This window comes from Canis lupus, chromosome 4 (genome assembly GCF_048164855.1).
Source record: "Canis lupus baileyi chromosome 4, mCanLup2.hap1, whole genome shotgun sequence".
NCBI lineage: Eukaryota > Metazoa > Chordata > Mammalia > Carnivora > Canidae > Canis > Canis lupus.
Genome location: NC_132841.1, coordinates 85,196,493 through 85,223,595, shown reverse-complemented (window position 1 = coordinate 85,223,595; position 27,103 = coordinate 85,196,493). Strand labels below are relative to the sequence as shown.

At 36.5% G+C, this 27,103-nt stretch overlaps 1 protein-coding gene across 8 annotated transcripts in view; it reads right to left on the bottom strand.

The window, feature by feature from the left end:
* The window catches only part of CDH18 (cadherin 18), a 943,171-nt gene that overhangs the window by 421,395 nt on the left and 494,673 nt on the right, over positions 1 to 27,103 (bottom strand). Inside the window, exon 1 of one of the 8 annotated variants that reach the window (XM_072825034.1) lies at positions 26,506 to 26,599. The exons of 6 other annotated variants lie outside the window; for them this stretch is intronic. The gene's annotated coding sequence lies outside the window, so the exon portion shown is untranslated. Of the gene's footprint in view, positions 1 to 25,612; positions 25,991 to 26,505; positions 26,600 to 27,103 lie in introns of those variants that run through there. One more of the 8 variants, XM_072825033.1, reaches the window with a different exon arrangement.

Here is a 27,103-nt window from a genome sequence, read left to right as displayed (position 1 = left end):
CTGCTCTTAATTTTACATATAATAGAGTGGCCAGGCAAGCCCGAGGACAAGGAAGCAGTAACAAATTTTATAGCACATAATAAGTATCACCAGCTGCTAAAGAATTTAATGGAGTATATAGATAGCAGACTCAGAGATTAAAAATGTAGAGCAGAATAAGAAAGAATTCAAGAACAGGAAAAATCACAAGCACGGGTGGCGACAAGTTCATGTAGCTACGGAACGTAAGGGTGTGTACTCATGTCTGTGGGTCTACTCACCCAGTAAATAAGCGCCTGACCACAGAAATAGGCCTCTTATAATATAGATATTATTTATATATATATATGACATTATATATATATGGAATATTCATCACAAAAAACAAATCTACATATAAAGTTTCAGATATCCAAGCATGAATACACTGCTTTACTTTTTCTCAGAACACTAAGTTTTGAACATCGTAAAGGCCGTTTTACAATTAAAAAAAAAAATGCCCACTTCAAAGCAACATGTTAATTCCACGATAATTAGTTGAAAACTGTCTGTATCTTATTTACACTACTGTGGCATAATTATAAGGGAAAATAAACTTCCATAATCAAAGTCTTGCTCAAATCAAGGGAAAAATCAGAAGATAGCATTAGAAATGTAGGTTTCAAAAAAAAAAAAAAAAAAAAAAAAAGAAATGTAGGTTTCCTTTCCTTGGTTGAAAGCCAATGCTATGTATAATTTAGAAACCAAAGTGAAGTGAACCTCAGCTAACTCTTTCCATACTCTTTTACAAATAAAATCTATTTATATATAAAATGAAAGAAACATATGCCCCGTTTTTAACCCTTTTCATCTATCCACTCTCTAAACAGTAATTTATTTACAGTAAGGAACTCTAAAGGTAACACTCTGATTACATTTGTTTTAGCTAGAAAAATAGGTTATAGAAAATTTTAATCATCAGCAGTTATTACTCAGCTGGTATTTAGTATTAGTATTTATCATTAACTAATAATAAATTTAGTATTTAATCCCATGGTAAGCATCTCTATTAATTATTGTGCAGGATTTCCAGTAAAAGTGTCTTGAAATATTTAGTGTTAGTTTATATTCAATAGAGGTTGAATTTCATCAAATTACAGATACAAAGGAAACCAGTTAGCATTAAATAATTGTCCTTTTAAAATCATATAACTAAAAATGTATAAATATATATTAGCAATAGACTATTTGTGATATTAAGAAAAATATGAATATGTGTGCATGCATATATATTTTTATGTGCATATAGACACACACACATATATATACTTATATTTCTTTTGTGTAATGTATTGAAAAATTGCCAATAATAGCTTCAGAATAACAAGAGGACCAGATGCAGGTTAAACAAGAGTAAATCATTTCCTGATACAGGTAGAGGTCATAGCAGTCAGGACACACAGCAGAAGGGTCAGCCACATTTCTCAGGGTCACTACTGCAAGCGATCTGACAAAATGATGCTGCATATCACACTGCTTTAAAAGTTTAACATTATCCAGGAAAAAAATAAACAAAATATCGTGCAAAACAGAACTTTACACAGGAGTTCATGTCTTCTTTTTACTCCTAGCTTTTCCAAACTTAGACACACTGGCTCAGAAACTCATTGAGAGCTGCCACCTGGGGAGCCTGCGGGTGATGCTAACAGGCTCATCATCATATGACGGACGGAGTATTTTACACACCTCTTCCCCTTACATTTTCACTATTTTATGTATTTTTCCAGCCAGTATTGCTTGGTGCCTATTAAGTTTTGGGTATGTGCTTGGCACTCAGAGCAACAGGGGAGGAATGCAGACCTAAGCCCTGGCCTAGGTAGCTCTCAGCCTCTTGGAAACTCCCTGAAAGCAGGCTGTAGATCCCTTGTATTTCATCGCCCCCGCAATCGAGAGCAGCACTGACAAAACACCAGGGCACTTTTCCATATACTTGCTATATTTTGAAGTGAAGCACATTTGTCATTAAATCTCATAGAGTTTTATAACGTCAACAAATATGATAAATATTGATGTAGAGTAGAGAATCCAATGCAGCTTTATCCTTAGATATTCATGGGTGTTAATCCTTCTCAGAGATTTTCACACTTCAACTCTTCTTGTTTTCAGTTGTCATACATAATTCATATAAAAATCTCAAAAGCAGAAAACTGTGAACTAAGAATACCTTAGTAAAATCTCAAGTAGCGAAGGTGGGTATCAATCTGACTTATTTATAAAATAAAGCTATATATACATTTTATATTTATTTTTATTTATATATTGCCTCTTTTTTTTTTTATTGCCTCTTTTTAATTAGGTTTTATTTCTACCCTGAGAAGTATGTAGAATATTCCGGAGAAAAATAAAATCTGTTCCTTAGTTTGATAAAGTGTCAAGCAGTACCTTTTTATGTTTCTCATACTATAGAAATTAAGTATCTCTACTGGTTTTATTGACCATTTGGAGGAGATACAAGCACTAGGGGATCTGCATTTAATTTGACCAAGAATAAAGGAGAAAAAGCATTTGAGAATCGTTTTTGTACTTTCGCAGTGATTTCAAACCCCTGTAAACAAATATATATATATGCATACAAAACATATTATGTATGTTTGGAAACATATATGTCTGGAAATATGAAGCATAGAAAATAAAACATACATGACAGTACTTTACCAAGAGGGAATAATTTAATATTGATCTTATGCGTTATGTACATATAAAAGTTTATTTTAAAACATCTACCTAATGTTTTCTTTTAAATTAAGACATGTATTGCAGCCAGCTATGACCAAAGTGTTTCTACTTAGACATATGGAGCTGCTTTAGTTACCACTTGTTACCAGGCTATAAAAAACTAGTTATATACAGAAAGAATTGTCAAAGAAATTCCAATAATCTGGTATTTGATTTTTAGGTAAAAACATGTTTGCGATTTATTTAAGAGGCACCACTGGCATTACTCTTTGCACATTTGAAAACTGCATGCATTTTCTTTTTTTACTTCCATCATCTATTATAATTGTGAACTGATGCAGAGAGAGGACTATTTGTTTTCAGAGCTAAAAGGCCCATCGGAGAAAATGAAATCTACATTTTTATTAAGGAGATATTTTCTATTAAAACTTGATATTTGGATTAACCATAAAAGGGAAACACTTTACTAATGATTATGATGCTTACGCATTTCATTGACGAGTCCATTTTAAAATGAAATAGACACATAAGTCTTTATGTGAGAAGATTTTTTGAAATAAGTCTTTTTTTCTTCTTCTTTCTGGGCTCACACCTAAATTGGTTTGCTTTTAGGAATGACCAGGTAATGACTGGCCAACCCATATATTTTCCATCTTTGATCCTATTTCCCCTTCAACTGAGTGATAGTGACCTACAGGGAGAACAGAGCCATGTATTGCTAACGGCTGAATCTCTAAATGATGTGTGTAGATACCCTCAGCTGCTGACCTGGCGCCATGCTGGCTCTTCAACAGAGACCCTATACTTACACCTAAAATTTATGACCTGCTTGTGGTAAGCTTCAAAGCTGGACTGTATCAACAGAGGCCAGGGTTTAGGTGTTTAATCATACCCTGTGCCTTTAGTGCCTATCAGGTGCCAGGAACTTAATAGGCTGTAAGCAGCATTGTAATATTGGAAAAATGATTTCTTTGGCATAATTTTACACCATTAATTACATGCAAGCCTAGGATTCATAGTGTACATTCTTTGAGATTATGTTCTTCACTTTGTCTACTGCCTCTTGTCCTCTATGATTCTTTTAATTTCAATGTTTCTATGAAATATTTAGATAATACTTTATTTTATAATCATGAGGACAGTCAAGAGGTTTTCCAAGGTTTAATTATTATAACATAGTAAAACTGCTGGCCTTTTATTGAGATTGCAGTAAATATTTTATTAGCCTCATTTACTTTTTTAATTATAATTATTCCAGGAGGTTTTAAGTTTATAGATTTTAAATCCTAATCATTTTCTTCTGCAATATTTTTTTTCTAAAATTTGCAAGATTATATTAACCTTTCCTCCCGCAGGTATCATAAATATTCATCATAATTCCTTCTGTTTTTTTAAGCTCTTTTGATAATTCATTCCCCAGTGCATTACCACCTTGTTTGAAAAGATTTTAGTTGATTTCTCCAATATTGCCATAATTTACTGTCAGATATCTTCTTTAACCTTGAGTATGATGTTTCTTTGATTGCATGATGAATGCTTGTGTGTATAATTATTTACTTATGGAATATTCTGTTACCATGATTTGTCTTTTTTTGTCTGTCTTACATCAGTGTCAGATTCAAGATTTTAAAGGCAGAAACATGTATTTATGAGTCATATTTATTATTTATAAATATTTAACACGTTAAATTGAAAAGGTAATATGCACCCAATGATAAATCCATATTTAATGAATTATCTATAATTAATAAATGATTAGTCCAGAAGTTAGAAAAAAGATAAAAAATTTCACCATAGGCTAGATAAAATTATCCTATGTTTCCCAGGAAAATCCTAAAGAAATTCAATGTAATGCCTAAATTTTAGAAAATATTATTTAAAGTATTCATTATACATGATCCACTTAAAATGATATGACTTCCCATCTGATTCACCAAGGCAGGAAAAATATTAATGAGATGATCACTTCTCATTTGTAACTCACTGACCCTATGTAATGACAAAGAACACTTTGTAATTTCTTGGATATTAGATTTTTTTAAATTTATTTTTTGATCTCAAGTTTAAAATTGACTTAGACTTTTTGCTATTAAGTGATCTGAAAGAAAGATAGTATAAATAGCAACAATGAGCCCTAATAAGCATAACTCTCATGGGTAGGTCAATATCTACTCCCTGGTTTATTCATTTAGATTACACAAGTTTTCACAAAATCATGGATTTGCACTACTCTCATTTCCAAACCCTTTTAAAAAACTAGTTTATTGAGCTTCCACAATATGTTTACATGCATTACTTTTTGAATCTTCCAAAAAATTCTTAAGAGGATGAAAATTAAGTGACTTACATTACAATCTAACTCCACTTGAAGGAATAAGACAAAGATGCTGTCGAAAAGTGAGAACAGTTGTGTGAAAGAGAAAAAATCTAATACCCAAATTTTCAAATGTTTTTAAAGTCTATCACTTGACTGAAAATTTTTAGAACTAGAACATGATAGAATATCAAAGAAAGGACATACCAAGAATATTTCCATATGTTGTTTTCAGAAAATGCACTCAGCCAGCTGAGTAGTCAATGGAGGTACACAAAATGGGTTAGTTATGCAGATAAGTTGAAGAGAACTTGAGTAAAGTTTTTGGAACATGAAACTATACATATAAAATACACACACACACATATATATACATATATATGCATTTTGGGTACTTCCATTATAAGACCTACGCTAAGAAAATATTCAGAAATTCAAAATATATGAACAAAAATGACAACACAAAAATATTGGCAGCAGCAATAAAAATAAAAAGTCAAACATAATGGTTTGGATATACATTTTGACACATCCTTTCAATATTATGTTGAAATATTTAAGGCTACTAGAATATCACATGCTGTACCATTTGGTGCAAAAGTGTTTTAAAACCATTATACGTGCAACATGTAATAAAGTGATTATATATAATGCTCATTATAATATACATATATATATGCTCTGAAGAATATTCAGTGTTTACAGAGATTATCTTTGAATGTTGGGATTGTAGGTGGTCTTCATTTTGTATTTTATGCATTTTCTACAGATGCATTCAAAAACCAAATTGGTATTACTTTATGTAGACTCAAATAAAATGAACAATCCAAGTATAGCAACGCTATAAGCTATGCTTTAAAAAATAAAAACTTCAATTCCCTGGAAATTTACAACAAATAGTAATAAGCCCTATTTGAATATAAGTTAACAGTATAACAATATCTATGTGACAATATAAGAGATAGCCAACATCCTAGATTTTCTCCATGACTCTAACAAGCAAGAAAATAGCTTTATTAAGAAATTAGAAAGATCTCCAATAATCTAATTTTACACATTAAGGAACTAGAAAAAGAACAAATTAAGCCTAAAATTAGAAGAAGGAAATACTAAAAAACAGAGTAGAAATAAATGAAACAAAGACCAGAGAAATAACAGAAAAGATTTTTAAATATCTAAGAGATGGTTTTTCAAAAGTAAAATCCAACATGGGCAAACCTCTAGCTAGACGGAAGGAAATAAAGGAGATTCGAATAAAATTAAAAATGCAAAAAGAGACATTACGGTTGATTTTAAAGAAACACATGAGATCACAAGAGCCTACTCCGTCAACAATTTGGAAAACCCAGAAGAAATGGATAAATTCCTAGAAATATACAACCTTCCTTCCAAGACTGAAGCAGGAAGAGAAAAACTGAAATGACCAATAGTGAATAAGGACATTGAATCAGTGCTCAAAACCTCCCAGGACGGTCATCTCTGGGACCAGACAGCTTCCCTGGTGAATCCTGCCAAACATCTGAGAAACTAATTATGAGCCCTGCTGTATACACAGTATGTTCAGATGGCTTGGTGCATTCAGACAGACCATTTCTGTCTTTAGCATATTTTTAAAATCTTGTAGCAAATGTATCTGATATAGAGAAATATAATCAAAATACTTTTCTTGAGTACACTACATAAATAGCATTATATGTTAGCAAAGTACTTACTGAAATTAAATGTATGAGCTAGAATTACAGCATTGACTTTTTTGATACTTTTCACTCTGGTGATTAGGTCAAAAACCGTACAGGGGATCACCCGTTTCACTACCCCATAGGCTAGATTTCCCCATGAGGTTAGGTTTGAGGAAGGAACGGGAAAAGAGAAGAGGACTCTAAGGAGCTAGGCTTGTTACATTGTGGGGAAGAGCGTCACCAGAGATCAGAATTTCTTAATGTACTGCCCTGCCAAGTCCATAAATAGCTAAATCTGTCTCAGTGAAGATACTTGCAAGATCGAGGAGGTATGCACGTTCTATAATAGAGCACAAAATTTTGTTTCCTGTTTCTACAAAGACACCACCTATATAGTAAATACTGAACAGATGGTATGAAGCTAGCATAAAAAAAGCACCGTGTTTTCAGGAAGGGAAAAAAAAAAAAGAAAACGTTTTTACTTTGTGTTTGAACTATTTTATATTCTAATTTGATTTATATATGAAAATAAAAACAATAGATCTAACCATATAGGTGGGGGTTACTAGTCATTAAAACATAGTATATGCTTATTTCTGGGCAGCTGTTCTGTTCAGATTATTTAATTCAATTATGATGGGACATAAATAATATTTCCAATAATGCTCTTGTTCAGAGAGAAAATATGGCATAACTTTATGGATATTAGCTGGGTTTCTAATCTTTAATAGCTAAAAATATAGAAGCCTGAGAGAAGATTAAGAGCTCATAAATCTGGATAAGAAAGAGGGAAGTTTATCACGTTTTAATGTTATATTAGCTATACACATAACTTTATATCCAATTGGATATTATAAATTTTTTATTTTCTCTATAGTCTACCCGAAGGATGGAAAATGATATATTTAGCAAATCTATGTTAACCAAAAGGCTTAAAATATTGGCAAAATTGCTACACCATTAAATAGGAAGAACAACTCTTTTATTTTTTTTTAATAAGTAGATTCTAATTGTTGAACATTCTACTCATTGAAATGAGTTCAAAGCCTGGCATTTTGGATAAACTTCCCTTTCCATTAGCAAACTGCAAGCTATTATTCTCAGAGCTACGTGCATACTTATTCATGCAGCCAATAATAAAGAAAGAAAGTAAGGCACTGTATTTAATCAATAGTTCTGGTGAGCTCTTTTAAAGTCATTTACAAATATTCTCACAGTTTGATAGGGTTGATTTCTAAGATAAAATAAAAGATATCTAGGTAAAAAAAATATGTAACCATATTGAGTAGGCATTGGACTTAAATGTCAAATGGAATTAGATCTATTTTCTCCAAATGAACCAATTAAAATGTATGTCACCCACGTAACATACCACCAGGCCAGGGGGACATATAAGAGAAACTAATGACGTGATGTTTGCTCTCAAGCAATTTATAGAACACTTAGACAATAAAAGAAAAAAAAATAAATGGAAAAGAGAAGAAATGCCATAAGAACTACTACAAGCCCAATGGGCCAGATTAAAGATAATGACCAGTGATAGTCATTGGATTACAGAAAATTTGGCTATCTACAAGATAAATTAATGGCAAAAATGACAGAACTGGAATAGGATTAGAGAAGGGATAGTCAACAATTACTTTGGGTTTCATGACTTTGATGGAACCACGGTGCTATAAATGTCATAAAAAGAAAAACCAGAAGATTCGATTGATGAAGACCAATGTTTTCCTGAGTGCCTTCTTTATGCTTGACACTGTGCTGTGCTAGAAACGGTATTTCAATCTTCCCCATTAGTGTTGTGCAATTATAAATAGAAAATTAAATAATCTGCCTGTGGTGATACAAATATTAATGTAATCAAGCTTCAAATCAATTTCTGACTGATTCTAAATATCACTCTCTACATTCCATCCTGTTGGTCTCAGGAAAATAAAAGGGATAGTACCTATTGTTCTTGTTTCAATTATTAAAAAAATATTCTTAGACTCCAAAGAGGGGTCCTCAATAGTTCAAAAATTAGTACCTTGTTAGAATAATGTAACTGAAAATCTAGTATTACAAATCTAACAGCATTATATACCGAGTAAGTTTGAGGGGAAAAAACATGATGCTGCGGTAGAGGGCTGTTCATTGATGGAAATAAAAGATCAGATCACAGGTTAAGGGTTGATGCTAGATACACGGAGTCATAAAATTAGGAGTGATTACCATGAAAGCTGATGAGCTGAACAGGGGAGTAAGAATCATAGAGAGAAGCCAATGGCCAATAAAAGAGCAGTGGGGAGACATATATGGATGCAAGGTAGCAAGAATAAAAGGGACTAAACACTGAGACAGAAAGAGGCAAATCAAACAATAATAAATTATAGTACATATTATAAAAAGTAAAATAGTATCTTCCTAAAACTTACATATACTAACATGTCCAGTTTTTAATTGAGAATTTAAATACGGGTATTTGAAATTAAGTTTATCAGTAAGTTAGGATGCCCTTGGTTCCAAGATCTATGTTAAACATTTCATACTTTTGCATTGCATTTTTCAAATTCAACATCACTAACAGGAAGAAAATGAAAAATGTAAAATATAATCAGATTAATTGGTGTATAGTACAGGAAACCCTCTAACTTAATGTCTCAAGTGTCTGAAACTAATACCATATTACTTTGTCTTTTAAAAGGATATGTATTCTTGTGGATAAATGATGCCAACTGCAAAAGATTTAGCTGAATAAAAAATGGAAATGCTAAGCTTATTTGGCTCATGGGATACAGTTCATCAAAATACTTTTTGAAGATTCTTAGCAGGGAAAATAATGTTTATTGTATTTATTTACACTTTAAAAATCATGTGTAAGCTTGAGATATGTATGAGCACATTATAAAAGAGTATTTGCTCTGCCATACAAGATCAATTTGGTAACTTAAATAATAGTGAAAAGAATCCAGTTAGAATTTCTAGAGAATATAAAATTGATATATAAAGGTAAAACAGGCAGATTTTTTACGTCAAATAATTAAGAATACTGAAAATGGAACAATTCTATTTTACAATAAAAGAAAATAGCTTACTGAAGTTTGTGGCATGCTCTCATATTCCACCTCTAATTGCTAGAGCATGTCTTTTTTACTTTTACTTTTAGATTTTGTTCTAAAAAAACATTTTAACAAGATGATTTTAAGATATATCAAATTAAAATAAAACGTATTTATTGATCAAATTTCATTCTCACAGACCAAAAGAAGTAAAATTTCTGATAATGAGAATCTATAATACAACAGATGTCCAAAATGCATGTTTGTAAGTCAATATTTTAAAAACAACCTTTTTCTAATATAACAATAACCACTAAATTAGTATTTCACAAAAATGGTTTGTTGTTTCTCATTCAATCCAGAGATGGTATAAGGAATTAATGATACACTTATCTTAAAGTCTAATTAGGGAAAGAAGAAAAAAATCCAAGGCTCCAACAAAGGTTTCGTGGAAATAGGTTTGAAGTATGTCATCAGAGCTTCCCTTCATAGACAAACATGGTGCAACTCTTCAGCTGTCCCCATTATGCCAATAAGCTTTACAAAAATGAGAAAAGTGTTTAAGTTAAAAAAAAATGTGAACACTTGCTTCCTGGCATCCAAACTACCACCCTTCATGGTTAATAACTATCTTTGTACTAATTGGTGAGAGATACAAAGAAAAGATGATATTCTTCTTTTGTCCCGATGGTGGCATTATCTACAAACGGCAGGTGGAGCCTGAATCGTGTTTTAAATATGATGAACAAAATGGATGAGATTCTTTCTTTTTCTCACGGCCTTTGTTGTTCTCATTTACTCATTTTCCTCACAAGTTACAAAACATAATTTGTTTCTCTCGCATACTTGCCACATGATATTTATATTGTATCTTACCATTTTACTTGGAAAACTGTTAAGTAAAAAATATATTCAGAGACTGTCAAATTGCCATATCTACCCATTCAGAAATCCTGTTTCTAATGCCTAAAAATTGTTTTCAAATGGTCAGAAAAATAAAGATAGCTAGTTACCAATAAAGCAAAGGGGCAAATTAAAACAATTGATGGATTCAATTATAGAACATGAATGCTAATTGCATTATTTTAAAAAATTTACTGTAGTTTTAAACATGAAAAATAGTTTAGGGAAGAACACAATAAGATATCTCTACATATCTGCAAGGATGACTAAAATTAACAAGATTAACAATAACAAGAGTAACTCTTAATGACATGGGAATGTAAATTAGTACAACTAGTTTGGAAAAATATTAGGCTAGTTCTATTTAATATTGGCCATAAACATACCCTATAACATAGCATTTCATTCCTAGTATATACCCAGTAAAAATTCGTACATATGTCCTCCAGATTTCAAATACAAGAATGTATGTATCACATTATTTTTAATAGTAACTGGAAACAGACAAATGCCCTTCAACAGAATGGATAACTTATGATGTATTCATTCAATGAAATAATCTATAGCAATAAAATGAAAAAAAATAGAATAAAAACTGTACCGATTCAATCAACAAAATGAATTGTACAAAAATAATGTTAAGAAGGTAAATACAGTAGAACCATGCCATATTATTCTATTTATATGAAGTACACAGGTGAAATTAATCTATATTGCAAGATGTCAGGAGAATAACAGGTTCTATCTGGGGAAGAGGGATGGACTGTGAAAGTAGACAAGGAAGGTTTCTGGAATATACAGGTAATACACTATTTTAGGTAGGATAGGTTTGTTCAATTTGCAATAGTTATTTGCGTGTATGTCATGATTTATGCAATATCTTCTATGTAAACTTCAATTAAATGCTTTTAAAAGTTTACTTGTAAAAGACTGACTTGTTTCAACTGCAGTCTATATTTGTTTTATATTTTATGGGATATATTCTAGGCTATGTGTCAGGCAATATTTTAAGTATTAGGGATCCAACGGTGAATGAAAAACAAGATCTTGGTTCAAGAAGGGTTTACATCTTAGTTGAAGGTGAGGGAAAAAAAAAGGAGTAAATTAATAAACAAATAGTATCATTGAAGAGCACGAGAAAAATATGCTAGTACAACAGATAGCGTCCTTAGGAAAAAGTGGATTATTTTTAACTGGAAGAGATTAAACATAGAAGATAAAGTTATAGGCATAGAAAAATAGTAGAAAAGAGCATTTCAGACAAAAGGAATAACAAATTCAGATGCCCCCAAGGATGGCTCAACATATATGAGGAGAGGAAAGCACTGAAGTATAATCTGGTGGGTGTAAGTGAGGATTAAGTTGGAGAGGGAGGCTATGTGAAGTCATATAGGATTTTAGAGGCCCTGACAAGAACTTACAGTCTTTTACTGCACATAAAATTGAAATTCATTGAAGGATTTTAAAAAAGAGCAACATCTACTGATTTAGATTTTCAAGAAGTTTTTGGTAGCTGGTATATCGCAAAGGATTGAAGGACAGCATTTGCTGATGAAGGCAAATGAGAGGAGACCTTTGTAGAAGGGGTCATGTCCTAGTGTGATGCCAGCAGATATGAAAGTTAGTGAACACATTTTAGATATATTTTAGGGGTACCATATATAGGACTCGGTATATGGAATATATAGAATGTGATGAGTCAGGAAAGGATAATTTGACGATGCAACCAATTCAGCGGAAGACTCAGGGTCGGCCCAGAGAGGGAACCCTGAGAACAGGGTATGGATCATAGCAGGAATGCTCTTTCACTATAACTTGAGCAGAGAAAAGGGGTTAGAAGTTAGATACCAGTTTATGTGTAGATTTGGTGCTGACATGAGTTAGACGGTCTCCCACTGATTTTAGAAAGTTTAAAATGGTAACATGAGGCAAAGGTATCCAATCCACGGTCAACAGGGTATGGAGGATGAGTGTTGGAGAGGTACGATGGATTAAAGAAGGCACAGCATGCTCAGTGATTTGGATAGTATGAAGTGTGCTCCATTGGGCAAGTCTGTGAACTTGTATGACTTCAGTTTACTCATACAAGAAATGAGGTTAATAGTATTTACCCCAAAGATGCAGATGCAATGAAACGCTGGGACACCTGCACCCCGATGTTCACAGCAGCAAGGTCCACAATAGCCAAACTGTGGAAGGAGCCTCGGTATCCATCGAAAGATGAACGGATAAAAAAGATGTGGTCTATGTATACAGTGGAATATGACTCGGCCATTAGAAACGACAAATACCCACCACGTGCTTCGACGTGGATGGAACTGGAGGGTATTATGCTGAGTGAAATAAGTCAATCGGAGAAGGACAGACATTATATGGTCTCATTCATTTGGGGAATATAAAAAATAGTGAAAGGGAATATAAGGAGAAAAAATGAGTGGGAAATATCAGAAAGGGAGAGAGAACATGAGAGACTCCTAACTCTGGGAAACGAACTAGGGGTGGTGGAAGGGGAGGTGGGCGGGGGGTGGGGGTGAATGGGTGACAGGCACTGAGGGGGACACTCGACGGGATGAGCACTGGGTCTTATTCTATATGTTGGCAAATTGAACACCAATAAAAAATGAATTTATAAAAAAAAATAATAATACCTACTCAATATCCAAAGGTCCCAGAAAAAAAGACTTCTAGTTAGCATGGCTAACTACACACACACACACACGTGTAAATTATAAATGGTACTTTATATAATGATCAATGCAACTAAATCAATAAGTTAATTGAAAACTGCAAAGTAGGGATCCCTGGGTGGCGCAGCGGTTTAGCGCGCCTGCCTTTGGCCCAGGGCGCGATCCTGGAGACTCGGGATCGAATCCCACGTCGGGCTCCCGGTGCATGGAGCCTGCTTCTCCCTCTGCCTATGTCTCTGCCTCTCTCTCTCTCTCTCTCTCTCTCTCTGTGACTATCATAAAATAAAAATTCAAAAAAAAATGTTTAAAAAAGAAAACTGCAAAGTATACATTAGGTAAATTTCTCTCAACTTCTTCATTATATCAAGTCTCTATAAGAAAATTACACCTAAATTCATCTTTTTTATCCAATGAAACATATTTTGCCAAAATGTGCTACTTTCATATTTTATAAAACGGTTACTTTCTAATGCAGTAATTTGTTAATGAAAGGCAACAAACTGGAGAAAATGGACTGGTTTTGGGTGAAGAATTAATATGCAGAAAAGTAAATCATGGTGCTTCCAGGGGAAATGTGCACTTTGAGAAGCACCTGAAAAGCAAGCTCTGAGGTAGTATTTACATAGAGCAGAAAGATCAATAACAATTAAACACAATCTAATGTGAAGCAATTGTTATTTTAAATATTTCATGTTGTTCAGAAAGTCAAAATTTTACAAAGAATACTTTTGTGTTGTGATAAGTTACAGACGTGAACTCGTACTGGCTAAGAATAAACTACTTTTGCAGAGTTTATTGATTGGAACAATCTAGCGTTTTCATTGAGTTAATGTGTTGCTTTTTCATTTTAAATGTTTGCCATTTCCTTTAGGAAAGAAGGGGTTTCATTTCCAGGATGCTGACACAGTGTCCCAGTTTACTTCTTTCTGAAAGCCACAATTTTACACTCGGAAGAGTCAGCAATTCCATGATGCTAATACCAAATTTGTGTTAAAAATACCTTTTTGCATACACATAAAATTCTCCTTAGCACTGGACTGGAAATAGAGTGAGATTCTTTCTCAGAGAGAAGCAAGCTATTCCCAACTGCTACATATCTCCTAGAGTCACACAAGAGCCACCTTCGAAGTTGGTGAGAACATCTCATCCGAAAGGGTGATTCAGGCCTTGACCTACTGATCGCCATCTCCTGAGATTCTCTTTTTATTACCCAACTGAGTAAGAAATGGATCAAAGAAGATTTTTCGTAATGAGATGTCCAGAAACTGTTTTAAAAACTTTGAAACAAACAATTTTAGGCTCCACTTTACAGAACACATTCAATAAATCCAGAAAGAAAAAAGTCTTGAGATACCACAGACAACACAAAAAATGTCACAGATTCTGGCAACCCGCGTAATTATAGAAGAAAGCATCGAGAGAAAGATAATACATTCTCTGCATGCACGAGGATCATTTATTAAATATTATTCTCTGCATATTTACATGCATTTACATTTACTACAAACTTGTTGTTTCAGCATTTTAGAGTATGGAGTGGTCACAGAAGTCAAGCAATATTCACGACCTTTAGACCATCTTGAAAAAATGACCTATTTGATGATTGTCACCTGAAACCTTTCAGGGAAGGAGTGTGGACTTAGTTTCTAGTATTATGAAGGGTTTCAGAGACACAGATGGCCATAGTATTCAGGTACAATCTTAAAAGTCACATCAGGTAGCTTTGGAGAAGAGGTGAATGTGGAACAGAACATACTGAGGATGCTGGAATGAATGGTAGAAAAAAGAATGGCAGAGAGAAGAAACAGGGTGTTTAGAAATAATAATAGTAATAATAATAATAATAATAATAATAAATAATTTTATTTTAATAAAAATAAAAATATTTTCATTTTTATTAAAATAAAAATATATAAATGTATATTTATATCTATAAAATATATAAATACATAAATACAAAAATGTAAAAATAATCATTTTTAAAAGAGTTGAAAATAGGAAAAGAGAAGAAAGAACTGCTGCTATGGACTGAATCTTGTACCTCCAAAATTCATCTATAGAAACCCTAACCCCCAGCATGATTATATTTGGAGAAGGGCCTTTGGGTGGGCTTTGAGGGAGGGGCCCTCATATGAGGAAGTGCTCTTATCAAAAGAGATCCCTAAGAGCTTGCTTTCTGCCATATGAGGACACAGCAAGTGGCCATCTGTAAGCAGGAAGAGAGAAGAGAGCACTCACCAGGAACCTGAACTTGCCAGCAGCACCTTCCTTGATCATGGACTTCCTAGCCTCTACGACTATGAGAAATGAATTCCTATTGTTTAAGGCACAGAGGCTTCGAGATGTCCTTACGGCTGCCCATGCTAACTAACACAGGAGCAAATAAAACTTTGGAGGGATAAGACTGAAGAGGGACAGAAGAGGAAAAAAAAAAAAAAAAGAGGGAATGTGGTAGGACATAAAGACAGAAACAGGAATGAAAAGAAATTAATCCAGAGACAATAAAGGCGAGGAAGAATCAGACTGGTATCACTGACCTACAGAGATTGTAGTGACCTACTGTATGTGTTTTCCTGGTATACAGTAAAATGACAGATTTACCTTAAAGAACAGGAAAAAGTCCATGCCTATATTATATCTATATGCATATATATGTTCACATATCTATCATATGTTCATACATGTTTTATAGATATACAGAGAAAGGCATCCATAGATAAAAATTCTAATTAGTGGATATTTCAGCTGAGTAGGGATTGAAGAAAGGGAAATGGAGGTTGTTAACCTTGTCATTTGACTCGTTACACTGAGCACCTACCATTTAAAAGATCAATAGAATGGATATAAATCAGAAAAGCAAAACACGTAAAAGGAAAATGAAATGCCACTTGATTATGTGCCAGGGATGGATGCATGACTCAGAGTTGGTTCCGTCCCTAGGTGGCCAGCCAGGGCCTTTGGAAGCTGATCATGGAACATGGATCAAGAGTATGGAAGCGCAGATGGACAATTTGCTCCAGTGCTTCTAATATGACCAGGAAGCCAGGTTGGGGAAAGCACCTGTGTGCATTACTCATTCGGGTTCTCCTCCTGCCGTGGAATGGCTCACGTACAGGTGGGCGAGTCTACTGTCACCAGCAGAGTCATGGGCTGAATGGGGCTTTTGTACCAGGTATGAGCAAATGATAAGTCTGTGACATATAGACTGAAATAAAACTGTAATTAACCAAATACTACTAAAAGATCTGCTTTACTCCAGTCTTTCACTTTTTATACACTTGAAATACACTCAAAATTTTTCTATGAACATTCACCTGAATGTTAGGCTTTAAACATGAGGAAGAGTCATTCAGAAGGGAAGCTCAATAACTTTTTTCCCTACTTAAAAATCATCTCATTCACTTATTTAAAAATAGTTACATCACAGGCGCACCTGGGTTGCTCAGTCACTTAAGTGTCTGGCTCTTGGTTTCAGCTTAGGTCATGATGACAGGGTCACGAGAAAGAGCCCCACATGGTGCTCCATGCTCTGTGGGAGTCGAGATTCTCTCCCTCTCCTTATGCCCTTTACCCACTTGCACACACACACTCTCTCTCCAATCAATCTTAAAAAAAAAAAAAAAATCATTGAAAGAACACATATTTCTTATTCTCATTCTAAGTCCATATTTTTTTAAGATTTTATTTATTTATTCATGAGAGACACACAGAGAGAGAGAGAGAGAGGCAGAGACACAGGCAGAGGGAGAAGCAGGCTCCATGCAGGGAGCCCGACGTGGGACTCGATTCCAGGACCCCAGGATCACGCCCTGAGCTGAGGCAGATGTTCAACCACTGAGCCACCCAGGGATCCCAAAATCCATATTTGTTAATCACACCAGGTTATATATCTTTATATCCTCTGAACTACAGAATGGCCTACCATAATGAAATGTGCTCTTTATAAATCAGTTTTGCTCAGAAGTCAAATATTTCCTACTATAAAACCAAAAGAGTCAAAAGCTGCTTATTTTGCTATATATTCTATTCCTCCCTTAATTTGTAAGTCGATCTTTGCATTGTTACTTACATGAATAATCTACCTAAAGGAGCTATAGGAGAGACTTTGACACTCTTTAAATCATATTTGGACACAGGACCCAGAAGTCCAGTACACTCATATTAATAGAAGTACAATGCCCTTACTGGGGCTAAGAAAATACACATTAGGTAAGATATATTGTTTTCTTTCATTAGGGATCATCAATCATAGCTCACATTCTACTTTATAAAACATCTTTCAGGCTTGATATCATGACTTTTTTCAGTAATTTATAGTGTAGAACAATATAGCAATCTCAGGGTTAATGGTATAATTATTGTATATTCAATAATATTCTATATCTCTATTCTCAAAGAATTCACGATGTGGTTATAAAAGGCAGAATTTAAAACACCTCCTTAATGCTAGCTATATCAGTTTCATGCAAAAAAAAAAAAAATACCCAAGTTTAGTGACTTTCAACATTACAAAGTTCTTATCTTATGGTTGGTTCTGTAGGTCAGGAGCCTGACCAGGGTCAAGTCAAAAATCAGAAATGAGTCTCACAATTAAGCTAAAATGAAGATGTGGGCATGGCTGCCTCCCTTTCTAAAGGCTCTAGCGGAGAATCCTCGCCTCTCCCAGTTTCTAGCGGCTTCCCAAAGCCCTCCATGCTCTGCCCTCTTCCTCCCTATCAACCCAGCAACATCCGAGTTGAGTCTTTCCCATATATCATCACCCAGGCCTCCTGGATGCCTCCTTTCTCCGCGTCTAATACCCCGTGAGTACTGTGGGCCCACCTGGATACTCCAGGACCAGCTCCCTGAGTGAGGTTAGCAGGTTAGCACCCTCCCTGGCATCTACATTCTCACTCTTCCTCTGCCACCTAATATATTCACGGGCTCCAAGAATTCAGACCTGAACATCTTCTGCGACCGTTATTCTGGCCTTCAACGTGGAGGCCAGAACTGCACAACACTTTAGTCTTTAATTCTTCAAGCTCTTGTAACTTCTCTCGTAAACCTGAGTTGCAGAAGTTAAGAGATTTAATTCATCTGAGATTGTAAAGTGAAGTGAAGTGAAGCTTGGTTAGTGAAGTGCTGGTTATTCAAGCTGATTACCCTCTGTTTAGATTAAGAAATTGAATGTGATCATAGAGTCGTAGGCTTGTGTGCGTGTGCGTGCATGTGCCCTGGAATAGTTGTTGAAAGAACACTTTCATTGGTGTGAGCGTCACTGATAAGACCTACTAACATAGTAATCTTGCATATTTGCTTAAAGTTCTATTTCATTATTTTTTTTTTGTCAGCTCATACCTGCGGTTGAAACTATAGATTCATATCTTGATGTTTTATATATTTATCTCTTTATATATTTATCATGCACATCAAAGGCTGGACATAAATCATGAGCTGGACAGCAACATAAAAACATAATGTTCCTTAATTGCAACAATGGCTACAAGAGACTTCATACCTACTCTGCAGAATATTTGTAGAATAATTTTGGGTTGGAAAAAAGCAAAATATTCAGTCATTATTAATTAGATATATTTTATGTATTTGTCAAATGTAAAAAGCAATCATTGTAACATCGAGCTTCAGTTAAAGCCAGTAAAAATATTAAAAGACGAAAAAAAAATATTAAAAGACGAGAACTATGTTAATGAACACGAAAATCTAGAGATGACTGAACCAATAATTTTGTGCCAATATTTGATTTTAAGGCCTCAAGAAACCCATTGGGCTGCTTTTCATTTTCTCAACTCTACCTGTGTTGAGTGGTTCTAGATTCTGGCCTTGTGTTTCTCATCTTTTCATTCATATCATCTCTTCATTTTATTTAATTTATTTTTATTTTTATTTTTAAATATGTTATTTACTTGTTTATTTACTACAGAGAGAGAGAGAGAGAGAGAGAGAGCGCGCACACACACAAGCAGGAAGAGCAGCAAGCAGAGGGACAGGGAGAAGCAGGCTCCTCACTGAGCAGAAAGCCTGATGTGGGGCTTGATCCAGGACCCTGGGATCAAGACCTGAGCCAAAGAAAGCCGCTTAACCAACTAATTCACCAGGTGCCCCAATCTCTTCACTTTAAACGCAACCTGTGAGGGATGACTTCTGATATCCTTCCTCCAGCTGACAGCTCTTCCCTGGACCCCTCACCTGTGTATTCAACAAGCTCCGTGCCATCCCTACTTAGACATTTAAATCTAAAACTGTACGTGGTGCCTGGGTGGCTCGGTTAGTTGAGTTTCTGACACTTGGTCTCCGCTCAGATCATGACCTTGGGGTTCTGAGTTCTGGCACTGCACTGGATTCCATGCTGGGCAGAGTGTACTTAAAAAAAAAAAAAAAAAACCTGAAAAAATCGCACAAAATTCCGTTCTTCATATCTAACTGCCTCTTCTCCTTCCCCTGCTACACTTTGTTCTGTCCATTTCCTTCCCTCCCCTTCTTAGGAGATAGCAACTGCATCCTTCTTCTGCTTCTTGTTTTTTTTTTTTTTTTTTTTTTTTAAGTTTATTTATTTAAGTAATCTCTCTACTCAATATGGGGCTTGAGCTCATGACCCTGAAATCCAGAGCCACAAGCTCTCCTGACAGGGTCAGCCAGGTGCTCCATAACTGCATCCTTCTGATTGCTCAGGATGCAGCAAACAAAACAGATGCTTCGCCCTCACTGTCCCCCACCACCTCAAAGAGCCTATCCCATGTCAAGTCCCACCAGGTTTAATTTCAAGATATACCTCTTTTCTCCCACCTCCATTGCTTTCACTGTGCTGCAGGTTGTCATTTTATCTCCTCCAAATTATTGAAATAACGCCGTACCTGTCTGCTGCTGCTCTAGCTCCTCTTCAGTCTAATTGCAACTCTATGGCCGGACTTCCTTGCTAATATGGAGCTGATGAGTAACCTCGATCCCATCTGTATTCTTCACCTTTTTTTACCACCTAATGTAACAGATGCCAGACGAAGTCATTTCTCTGGTCAGAAATATCTAAGACTTCCAAATCTCCTAGGAAAAATACAAGGTCCTTATGCTAATCTACAGGATCTCCACACCATCTGGTTTCCATGATCACCTTCTAGACTCCATTTCTGTCACTTCATTCCAACTACGCTGACCTTGCTGTTCTTCTCTAGGGCGTGCATATTCCTGCCCACTTCTGCACTTGCTTTCATCCCCTCTGGAACATGGTGTGTCATATCAATATTGTCCATAGCCATACTTCCTCCAAGCTTTTATTCAAAGGCACCTTCCCAATGAGGGCTTACAAGCCATAATGGCTAAAATAAAAACTACCACTTACTTCTTCAAAGCTTTGATTCCAAAAAATAAATAAATAAATAAAATAAAATTAAGATAAATTTATTAAAATAAATTAAGAAAAACAAAGCTTTGATTCGATATCCCACTTTCATTTTCCCCCTTCATAATATTTTCTACATTATTTCCTTTGCATATCACTCTTCCCAGATAAAATGTAATCATCATAAATGAATTTAATATTTAATATAGTAAAGTATAATTTAATATCTAAGATGACTATTTTTGCTATAAAACATGATAAATCATCTAAGAGTAGAATTTCAATCGCAGAATTGAAAATCTTACTGAATAGGCTTTTGAAACTGGTTTACTGCCCCAATCAGTAATACAGGGCTTTCTCATCTATTGATAAGTTAAACTGAACCAATCAGCCAATAAGCAGGTTCTTCATAAAAGCAGTAAAAGTGCATTAGGTTAAAATAATTTGTTGATATTTTCCTAGCTCATTTAAATCATATCACAAGGCCACTAAAGATACTAATTACACACATGTTTAAATATATAAAGGACACAGAAAAATTGGGAGGTACACATTTTTTGTCTCAATATATTATTATCCAACTGAATGGATATTTTTGATATCCTTCAAAAAACACATTTTATATTAAGTTTACTATTCAAGTTCCTTCAATTTATCCCCATTTAGATTGATTCAAATTCTTAAGTTTAACTTCTTGAGTGATTTCTCCATGTTTTTTTTAGTGGTTTACTTCCATAAGTTTCATTTCAGGAAATCTCCCTTTTCCCATCTCTGGCCAAGGACTGAAAATTGCTTTTCGTAACTGGTATGTTAATTTTCATTTCTACAAGGGATAAGTGTAAATAAGAGTTTTATCACAACTTTGCCAACACTGGTTTCAAAAATTCTTTGTAATGGGGATGCTTTAATATGTTAAAATGGCATCCAGTCCTCATTTAAATCCCATTGATAGCTATGAGTTTAACCTAGACAGATATTTTTATTTAAAATACTTTTGGTATCAGGTAGATTGACTGAAAGTAATTGGATCAAGTGAAATTGCCAAGCATATCAGATCGCATGTAGTTATATATTAGTCATATATATTGTCCCAAAGGCATAAATATAATGAAAATAAATATCTATTTGAAGAACCGTATGGTCATCTAAACATAAGTGAAATATAAAATGATAGGTGGATTCTCTTTTTTCAGTGGAGGCACCTGGCAAATTCTCCATTTCACTAGCAATTCAACTATTATATCCCATCCAGTGAGTATAATAATAAGTGAAATATTTTCTTTATTCAGTATTTTACTCAAATACTTGTAGGGATTGAAATCTATTCATTTTATTCTCAGACTACCAAGAAGAAGTTTCCTAAATTGAGGTAGCCATGCAGTGTAGAAGTCTCCACACCAGAATTTTCTGGTATCTACAGAAGCACCATCCAGGCAGGTCAGGACACACTAAAGTGAATGTCCTTCTTATATCTGTTCCTATGTTTCCCTGAAGTCCATCTATTTTCCTGGAATTCTCTTCCTGGAACATGTGCCACACTTAAAAGTCAAAATGCTATCAGCAATGATAGAGATACTAAATTATTTAACTTAATTTGGTCTTCCCTTTACTATTAAAAAAATTTTAATGGAGGATTACTTAAAGGAATGACAGTAGGTCTATGTAATCCCATGTGAGAGTCACAAGTATACCACTCACTATGGCAGAGGCATCAACCAATCTGAAATCACTCTGGCCTAATAAGAAGAGAAAGCTAGAAGCAGATGCATGTCTCGAAAATTGAACTAGAGTTGAATGTCAGATCTGTGCATAATGCTGTACTGGATTCTTGCTAAATATACATGAATTCTCTATAAATTCACATAGAAGAGTGAACACGCTATAAAACTATTAGGGTATAATACTGAGCTGTGTTCAACGTGTCTATGTATATATGCCCATATGAATGCAGACAGATGTGTACACCCGCATCTTTAACTTTAAAGCTATATTTAACAATTATATATAGATATATATATTAAACTATTCATTAAAAATCATTTTGACAAAATATACCGAATTGGTAATAATGGTTATTGCTGAAGAGTAAGTTTCAAGGTGCATTCCAGGTTTCACATTTCTGTATTTTTGAACAAATTATAAATGTAGATAATCTGGGGGAGGACGGAAATGAGAGAAAAATTAGATTTATCCATAACTTGCAGCATCTTTCAAAATTAAAATGTGTTATTTCATCCATAAAAAATATTTTTAAGAATACTGCCATTCGGGCAGCCCTGGTGGCTCAGTGGTTGAGTGCCGCCTATAGCCCAGGGCCTGATCCTGGAGACCCGGGATCGAATCCCATGTCAGGCTCCCTGCATGGAGCCTGCTTCTCCCTCTGCCTGTGACTCTGCCTCTCTCTCCTCTCTGTGTATTCTCATGAATGAATAAATAAAATCTTTAAAAAAAAAAAGTTAAGAACTTAAAAAAAAAATACCGCCATTTATACAATCAAAGGAGAGAGAGAGAGAAGAGAGAGAGAGAGAGAGAGAGATTAGCAAACCAAGAAACAGACTCTTAGCTAAGGAGAACAAACTGATGGTCCCTGGGGTGAAGGGATGGGTGTAACAGGTGATGGGGATGAAGGAGGGCACTAGCAATGAGCTCAGGCTCTCGTATGGAAGCGCGGAATCACTATATTGTCCACCTGAAACTAGTATTACACTGTACATCAACTGACTGGAATTTAAATAAAAGACAAAACAGAAATATTATCATTTCTTATAGATAAATTTTAACCAGAATAGCTGGAAGATTCAGCATGCTGAGTCAATCTCATCACACAAATGACCAAAGACATTGAGTCTATGATAAAGTGCCAACCGTGCTGTAGATCTTTACCAACTGAAACCCATTTTAACACCTTGTATTGTATGGTTCTCAAGCCTATTCTTCTCCCCTTTTGCAAATGAGGAGAAATGCCCTGTATACACGCGACATTTGACACAAGAAATCCAGGGTCAGGGTCACGTTCTGCTATGTCTTCAAATCATTAAGCTCGAGATATATATATATATATATATATATTTAAATTTATTTATGATAGTCACACAGAGAGAGAGAGAGAGAGAGGCAGAGACACGGCAGAGGGAGAAGCAGGCTCCATGCACCGGGAGCCCGATGTGGGATTCGATCCCGGGTCCCCAGGATCGCGCCCTGGGCCAAAGGCAGGCGCTAAACCGCTGCGCCACCCAGGGATCCCATATATTTTTTTTATTGTGCTACAGATGACTGCCAATACAAACTATGCATTTAAAATAAAAATGTTTCCCTTTGACTTCTGGAGCCTCTGAACATTTTAAACTACTCCAAGCACATGGAATGCCTGGAGTGAACGCCCACTCCTGACATTCCAAACATATACCTACTCAAAAAAAAAAAAAAAAAAAAAAAAAAAGAAAACAATAACCAAAGCTATTCTAAAGTAGAGTCTATAGCTTTCATTTACTTATTATTTATAGTAAAGACTCATCTGAAAAAAATTGAAATGTATCTTGAGCCTCCACATCTACATTTTCTTTTTCTCGTTTTTAAACTTTCCTCTTGTTCCTACAAACGATAGCATATAATAATACAGCCCAGTCTCTCAGTCTACAGAAAAACAAGAATACTGACCAGATCTTCCACAGTCTGTGTTAGGGACCTAAGGAAACACCTAGCAGTGGAACTCCATCAGAGCAAGAGAAGGAGAATCACCACAGAGCAGCCAAATTGAACTAAATGTGAGCAGTTGCCTACTCAAACCATGTGTTCTATGACCCTTTTCTGCACACCATCTTTGTTGTTGTTTTTTTTTTTTTTTTTTTTCCCACAGCAGTGGTTTTCAGTGGGAGAGGGGTGCATGGTTGCCCCCCCCCCAAGGAAATAGTTAACAATGCCTGGAGATAGTTTTCCTTGTCACAGTTTGGGAATGCTGCTACTGGCATCTTGAGGGTAGAAAACCAGGAGGCTGCTAGGCATCCTATAAAACACAGGACAGGCTCCCTTGCCCATGAGAATTATGCAGCCTAATATATCAATAGCACCAAAATTGAAGAAGCCCTTATCCAAAATGCGGTTCCATACACACATATAATGCAACTACATGAAAGGCACATAAGCAAATTAAAAAGTTTGAAGTCCTCTACTTATAAAAAAAAAAAAAAAGCAAAACAACATCTTACATACTTGCTGTCTTTAATCTCTCACTTTCTCTCACTTTTCCTTTGACTACACTCTATCAAACGCAGGGATCCGAGATAAAGAAATATCTTCAGGTCACTAAGCTCTGTTTTATCCAGACGCACCAAACGCACATGCATGTTCAGATTCTAAAGAATGACTCTCTCAGTTGCAAATACATCAGGTATACTTCAAACTTTTAACCATCGACAGGCCACGCACAGGGCAAGTGGGACACACACACTTGTGAACTTGTGGTGTGCATTCATCAGACCAGAAAAATCAACATGAGGCACAGTAGTGATATTTATATAAGGCAAAAAAAATGCTCTCTATTTACCATATAAAGCATGCTTCATCTGAAGAATCTATAAAGTTGGAATGACTCCCTCATGCTCATGATTCCGTTAAATGCACCCGAATTAGGGCATCAGGAGGGATAATTTCCAATTGCCAGTGTATAGATCTTACTCAGGCGCTGGTTGCTAGTGACCATGTTTGCAACTGCTACAGCCGGTGATATTCCACATGCACCAGACACCCAGACAGCTAGAGCTCCCCAGTCCTTACCTTCCTTCTACCAGCATATTTCCCTTTGCATCTAAAACAGTAAATCCTGATTTTTCTACTTACCTTGTCAGGAAACCAAACTTGGCCATTGATATCATTTCCTTTTTTTTTTTTTTTTTTTTTCCAATTGCTCCCTTCTTAAGTTAGCAATCTCTAAAAACCATCAGTATTATGGTTTATAAAATACTCACCCGGCAAGGCATGCGATGGGGGCCTTACGAACTGAATCAACGTGTTGACCTACCGTGGGCTGATTCATGATCAGGAAACCCAGAATTAAATAAATACGAACAGGAGGCTTGAAAGAAGCTGGAATGATGATAGGTGCTTGGAGCAGCGTGTCAGACCCCAGAGCTCATTCTCTACCACTATCCTACCCTGCTTTCCCCTCCCACATCCCACAGGGTACACGCCAGACCTAATCCGGACCTCAAACTCTGGATTTAGCATATTTCCCCTGGCAAGACAAGTCCACTAAAATAGAAGAGAACAATTACTGCATAAGGAAAGCCCCCTGCTTTGAAGAAATCTGTGGGTGATCCCAGAGTGGAAAATACAGGTTCCCAAGCACTGTCAGAGCTTGTGGGGTTTTTTTCTTTTTCTTTTTCTTTTTTTTTCTTCTTTCTTTTTTTTTTTTTTTTTTTGGCTGCATAATAAAATCTTCCTGTGATCTGTCTCTCTCAGCTCAAAGCAGCGATGCCATCACCTGAGCAAACACAAGACCTTATGGCACCTAAGAATTTTATTTTCCCCTTTCTTGATACCCGGCAGGGAAATAGCGAGGGACGTTTACTCTTGATTAATCTGAAAGTCCCTGAAGTACAAAGAGGCATGCAGACGGGCAAATACCGTAATAACAAGCTCATAAAATTGCATTTTTTTCACCTGTTACATGCACGCAGGTTTTCCTAGTTGCGCATCCTGCACACACACGCGCACGCACACACGCAGCATCTCAACATGCATAAGGCACAGCTCTGCCTCGGATCTCAGACCCCGACATTAATGCCAAATACTGTAACCCCTGCCCCCCAGCAGCTTCCAGGGGTCCGAGGGGCGCAGCCGCCGCCGCCGCCTCGCTCACCGGGGGGCCCGCAGCAGCAGCAGCAAAAGTTTCATCTTCAGCGTCGGCGGCGCTCGCGGGCCTCGCCGGGGCGGGAGGAAGGGGAGGGGCGGGGGGGGCTCGGCCGGGCTGCGTCGGCTCCGGCCCGGGGCGGGGGGGGGCGGGGGGGGGCGGGGGAGGGCGGGGGGGGCGGGGGGGGGCGGGGGTCCCGGAGCCGCTCGGGCCTCAGCGCCGCCCCCGCCGCCCCGCAGGCAGCGCCCGACCCAGGCGCGCCCCCGCCCGCCCCCTCCCGGCAGGTGCGCGCCCCCGCCCGGGGCAGGAGGCCAGGCCCGGCGCCCGCCTCCCTCGGAGGACCGCGCGGCGCGGGAGCGGGGAGCAGCGGGGAGGACCCCGGACGGGGAGCAGCGGGGAGCAGCGGGGAGGACCCCGGACGGGGAGCAGCGGGGAGCAGCGGGGAGGATCCCGGACGGGGAGCTGCGGGGAGCTGCGGGGAGCAGCGGGGAGCAGCGGGGAGCAGGGAGCCCGGAGCGGGCTCAGCGCCGCCGCCGCGTCCTCCCAGGGCCCCGACTGGCTCGGCTCCCGCGCCCGCGCCCCGCGCCCGCTCATTGGCTGCCCGCCC